The 6,000-nt window shown below is 50.7% G+C and overlaps 1 protein-coding gene across 6 annotated transcripts in view; it reads right to left on the bottom strand.

Annotated features, from left to right (window-relative positions):
• PUM2 (pumilio RNA binding family member 2) overlaps positions 1 to 830 on the bottom strand; it is an 83,647-nt gene extending 82,817 nt beyond the window's left edge. For all 6 annotated transcript variants that reach the window (XM_037812493.1, XM_037812491.1, XM_037812495.1 and 3 more), the window contains exon 1: positions 708 to 830. The gene's annotated coding sequence lies outside the window, so the exon portion shown is untranslated. The remainder of the gene's footprint in view (positions 1 to 707) is intronic.
• Between the last annotated feature and the right edge of the window lie 5,170 nt (positions 831 to 6,000).

Raw genomic sequence — 6,000 nt, forward strand, 5'->3', positions numbered from 1 at the left:
CTTTTTACACCCGTGTTTGGGCGGAAACTTTCTTATATAAACATCTCCCCCAAATTTGACACAATTCAGACACAAAATTATAACCAAAATATTTGGAGTCCCCAACCTTTTCTTTGGTTTTAACTTCTATATTTTTCAGAGTATCCATCTGATAAAAAAAACACAACGTTCTTTCCTAAAGGCACCTGGCAAGTCGACCCCAAGTCACAGCTGCTTTCATGCCCCCAACCTGCCTACCGCAAGCTTTTCCTGCACACACGCGGGCCTCCAGGATCCCCACACTTGTTTTCCTAAGCCCACTCGCCCCTCTGCACCCTTTTCCAACTCGCACGCTTCTCGGGATCCTCCCAGCCTCTCGTCCCCACTTTCCCACCCCAAGGGTTGGGGCGGACGGAGAGCTGTGTACTCCGTCCCAAGCGCGCTGTCTGCGGGAACTGGGTCAGCCCCCAGCCCCGCGAGGCCGCATCGTGCGGAGGTGGGGGGAGACGAGGCGGGAAAGCCGAGGCGCAGCAAGGGAGCCCCCCCACGCGCGCACACCCCTTCCGGCACCCCTCCCCCTGCATTGTGCGAGTGGGCCGCGGCCGCCGCCTTCCCGGCCCCCCTCAAGGCCCGCCCGCCCTCCCGGCCGAGGCCGCCACACAAAGCCCGGGGGGCCCGGCCCCTGCGGCGCCCAAGGACGGGGAGCGGGAGCGCGCTGACTGACTTACGGGGCTGCCGCGGCCGCGCTGCCTCAGCCGGGGACACCGACCGTTGGGCACACGGCGGCGTCGCTCTTGGCCGTCTCCCCCTCCTCCGCCTCCGGTGGCGGCAAGCTCTTCTTTCTCCACCTGCCTCCCTCCCCCCCACCCCACCTCCTCCTTCTCCTCCCCCTCCTCCTCCGAACCACCGAAGTACCGAGGGTGAGACACAGAGACTCACAACAACATGGCTGCCGCCGCCGCCGCCTCCCCTCCCCGCCCCTGCCCCCCGCCCACCGAGCTCGCGCGGTGCACCCCGGGAGACAGGGGAGGGCGAGCCACTCACCGAGGTACGACTCCGCTCAGTGCTTTCCGCCCCTTCTCGCGCGCCCGGGGAGCGGGCGGGCGGGAGCTCTGCGCCTGCGCACGTCGCCGGCGCCTTCACGTTCCCGGCCGTCCGTCCAGCGCGCACGCTCGGGCCCTCGGCATGCGGGCTCGCGGGCTCCGGGGCTTCGGGGCTCTGCGGCTCGCACTCCCTGTCTAGGGCCGCGGCGGCGGGAGCGCGCGCGGAGCTCGGACGGCGCAGGCGTGGGGCGTGCGAACGCCGCATGGGGCCCCGACTTCCGAATTCGCTGACCTCCGCGTCCTCCCGCGGGGCTCATTGTTCTCCCCCGGCGGCCTGTGCGGGGGTCGGCGCCGCGCCCGGCTCCGTGGGGTGCTCCTCCCACCTCGTTTCCGGGGTGCTGGCACCGACAGGAGCCGGGCGTTAGGCCAGGCCTCTGGGCCTCAGCCTCACCCTCTCCCTTCAACAAGACGATGCGGGCGCATCTTGAGAGATTGTAGCCCTAAAGTGGACGGGCCCCCAGTCCTTCCTCCCTGGGCGGGTGGGGCCCGCTCTCAGCAAACTGCCGACCCCCAGTGCTTGGACGGGGGAGGTACAAAGGGAACTCACGTCGGTGTCGAGGCCGGCGGGTGACCTTCCCTCGCTGCCGTTTTTCCTCCCCGGCAGCCCGCCTTCGCTGAGCCTGCTCCCCTCCCGGATCACAGGGCCGCCGGAGACTCCGAAGGGCACCGCAGAGGCGCAGCGGTCTCCCGGCCCCGTCCCTCTGGCGGTGGTAATTTCAGAGCTGTGACCCAGCTGGGACGTCCCCCTCCTGTCACACAGCTGTAATGTAGTAGTCTTTCCTGTACTCAGTGGTCTTGCACAGACCCTGGCTCTCCTCACGTTTTGCACTTTGTAAACATTCTGTGCCTCGTAGTTACTTTGCTGAATGTGTATGTCTTCCCTGGGCGAGTGTAAACCCCTTGAGGGCAGGGACCTTGTGTGTTTTGTTCCGCACCGCTCTAACCCAGCTCTTGGAGGGCTTGGGTCGGTGCAGCCCTGAAACAAGAACACTCCAGGTACAGAGTGGGACATGGGTTTATTAGGAGGAACAGGAGAGGGTTCCCGGTGGTGGCTGTGGCAGGAAAATGGAAGTAGCGCTGAGCAAGGGTTGGGGGTGTGAAGGGACTGCTTATAAGAGTTTAGGACAAAGACATTCCATAGGGTGTGAGAACAGAGTTTTAGCAGAGTCTCCTGACAACGAGAGATTTGTCCGGAGATTTGTTATCGACAGTGATCAGGGGAGAGGAGTTTCAGTGCTTTGTTTAAGATACCATCTGTACATACTTTCTTCCTGAAGAGGGCTGATGACCTTCAACTTTTGTCCCCATCACACAGGCTGCTAGGTGCTGTAGGGCCTCATTCCTCTTTAGGGAGGGGGAGCCATGTACCACCCCCACCCCCCACTGCCTGCACCTTCATGCACTATTTATTGATCGCTTGTTGAACAGATGTGCTCTTTGATTTTTAATTATTACCAAAAAGCTTATGACATCGAAATCCATCTCAAGCCTTTGCCTCCTGCCCAAGTCTCAGGCTTCTAGATATTTCCACTTGAATAGTCTTCCTGGCACCAAATGGTAAAGACTGAACTCACACCCACCCCCAACTCCTGCATTATCTCACAGTGGTGGTGCGAACCACCTATTCAGTGCCCCAAATTAGTCCTTGGAACCATCTTTGTCTCTCTGTCCTACGCCCACTGCCCCTCTCGATAATTTGCCAAGCCTTGCAGAGTTTTACTTCCTAAATATTTCTGGAGACCGTTTCTTCCTCTGCTTCCCACTAATACTAGACTTATTAGATCTGAATGTTTGTTTGAAAATATGTGGGCCCATCAAGGTCCTCCCTCCAAGTACAGAGCTGTAACTAAGAGACTTCAGTCTCTTCCTGGGAAGTCTCTTGAATCTGGGGTCTCTGGGCTGACTTTCATATATGGGCAGGGAACTCAGAGAGGAGAGTGGAGTTGAGAGGAAAGAAGTCCCGGCAGTTCCTGTGTCTGGCTGGCTGCCTCTGCCCTGGGATCTGGATCCTTACAATAAATTCTGCTTTTTGGCTTACATTAGATGAAGTGAGTTTCTCTTACGACCCAGAGCCCTAACTAAAAGTTGCGTGTGTACTATTATAGTTGTTATTTACTCAGAGCTTACAATATGCGGGCCCCAAAGCACTTTCCATACATTGTCTCATTTAATTTAACCGATGTTTCCCTAAGCGGGGCCAGCTTCATGGGGCCCCACGCTTAGTATTCCACTCTTGTTTTAATGTTGTGTTGTTGCTATCTCAAGTCTTAATGGTTTTGGATAAAGGTACACTGTTTCATTTTGCGCTGGGCTCCCCAAATTATGTAGCCTGTCCCACCTATAAGGTTTTATCCCTAATTGACAAGAAATTTCTTATTAGCTGTTACTTGACACCTTTAAAATCAAAATAGCCATTTGTCTATTTTGATTTTGTTCAAAATCAAATAGATTTGTATATTTTGATCCAAGTGAGGGTCATAGTATGCCACACTTTCCAAACAAATTTGACCACAGAAGACTTTTTTCCTGGAGAATCTCTTACAGGTTTTGTGCCTTGCAGAACACAGAATGAAGCTCAACCCTTTACTGATCTGTTTCTACCTCTCCCTGTCCCCTCTCTAGCAACTGCTCGCAGTCCCCTCTGCACAGTGAACATTTCTTGCTTCTGCACCTACACATATGCTTTGCAATCTGGCCATGCTCATTAAGCACTTCTGATTATAATTGGCTTCTCCTTTAGATTTACCTACAAGGAAAACATGTACTCCTCAGCTAATATGTCTGCTTGATATCTGAGGTGGACATTGTAATTGAAGCCTCAACAGCCACTCTAATCACCTCAGAGCTTGTTAGAAATACAGAATCTTGGCCCCACTCCAAGTATACTGAATCAGAACCTGCATCTTAACAAGATTCCTGGGTAATTCTTAGGCACAATAAAGTTTGAGAAGCATTGGTAAACCAATCACGATAATTCCAACCAGCTTGGTTGTGTAATGGGTGTACCTTATGCATTTTGAGCCAGTGAGACACAAAGAAGTGCCAGCTCAGAGAAGCCAGTCTCTCTCTCCTTTTGGATGTCAACAAGAAAACATGTTGCCCCGGTTCCTGTGGACAGGCATCTTAAGACCCCAGGGGAAAGCAGAATGAGCTGAGATTCCTAGTCACCCAGCCAGAATTCATTCTCCCCTCTTCCTTAGTAGCAGGGCCTGTCGTGGATGCTCCTGAGGGGCTGGTGGAGAATCCCCTGACTTTGCAACCACAGGCATTGCATTCTGCGAATGTGTCTGCATGGTCTGTTGAGACAAATGGTTCTCAACTAGAGTTACACATGACAGTCACCTGGAGAGCATTTGAAATATATCAGTCCCCAGATAGCACCTCAGAGATTTTGATTCCATGGGTGTGGTCTGAAGCCTGGACATCAGTGTTTCTAAAAAGCTCCTCAATGGTTGTAAGGAAGAGCCATGATTGAGAATCACCAATTTGGACAGATCACATCCTAGAGCATAATCCCATTTTGATTTTCCCTACGCAAATGCCACCTTCTCACTGGGACTGTTTGTGGAACATCTTGTAAACTCCTTTTATAGCTTTGTTTTTTTAAAATACAAACAAGACAACCCTTTTAGAAAAAGTTCAAAAATTTCAGGAAAGTTTGAATCATCCCAATTTTAAAATCACAGAAGTACACCATTATGTGCATAAATATACATTGCAGAATGGAGAGAGAGAAAGATGTAGCTAGAATAACAGTTAAAGGAATAGGCTCATGCTGTACATGCTACTTTAAAGTATTTTTGAAATACTGTATTGAGTTCATTCGTACTTGAATTTAACAACAACAAAAAAAAATGGAAAGAACTGCTCAGATGCATATTTCTTCATTGCAAGAAATTTTGATTCACAAAAGGTTTCTCTTAAGTTTAAACAAAATTATGAAATAATAGGACAGTAACTTTTCCAAACTACATGTTTCAACATTGGTCATTGTGATCAGTTGAAGTTTGTACCCTAGGGGGAAAAAGCCCTAATTTAATCCCATTCCTCTAGGTATAAACCCATTGTAAATAGGATCTTTTGAAGATTCTATTTTTAATTAAGTTATGGCCCAAATGAATGAGACTGGGTCTTAATCTTGTTTATTGGAGTACTTTATAAGCAGAAATAATTCAGAAATAGAGAAAGCCACAGAGAAGAACCGGAAGCTGGAAGCCAATGGAATGGGGAAGAAAAGGAAGTTATCACCATGTGACAAGAAAACCAAGGACCCAAAGATTGCCAGCCAGCCAGAATGCCACCAATCCTGGGAAGAAGCAAGTCTCCCAGACTCTGAAACTGTGAGCCAGTAAATTCCTGTTGTTAAGCCAACCCACTGTGGGATATTTGTCAGCAGCTGGGAAATTAAGACAGTCAATACTGTATTCCCTGTTGGGAAAGAAAGGTTATCACTCCTCTACTTCCTTCCCCGCACCTCTTAATTTTTTGCTTATATTATTTTTTACTTTGTCAGGGTTCCTAATATTTCCACTCTATTTTTATCCATCACCTCCTCTGTTGACTTGTTTTACTTTGGATATTCAAGTGTATTCATTGTTCACTGCTTTCCCATTTCTGACTTCATTTTGATTCAGTCATGTGGGTTCTGTCTTGTATCAGTCAGCCTTTACTGATGCTACAAACCACTCCTAAAACTTACTGGCTTCTAACCACCATCGTTTAGTAGATCACAGTTCTGTGGGTTGGTAAGTTGGGCTGGTCTCAACTGGGAATTTCTGCTGATCTCTCCTAGACTCACATATGTGAGCACAATCAACTGGTGACTTGGCCAGGGCAGGTTAGTTTAGGGTGGCTCAGCCATGTCAGGCTGTTGGCAGGCTCTCTGCCAAGGTACTTTGGAGCCCCTCCAGCAGGCCAG

The sequence above is a fragment of the Choloepus didactylus genome, chromosome 20 (genome assembly GCF_015220235.1).
Source record: "Choloepus didactylus isolate mChoDid1 chromosome 20, mChoDid1.pri, whole genome shotgun sequence".
NCBI classification, from domain to species: Eukaryota; Metazoa; Chordata; class Mammalia; order Pilosa; family Megalonychidae; genus Choloepus; species Choloepus didactylus.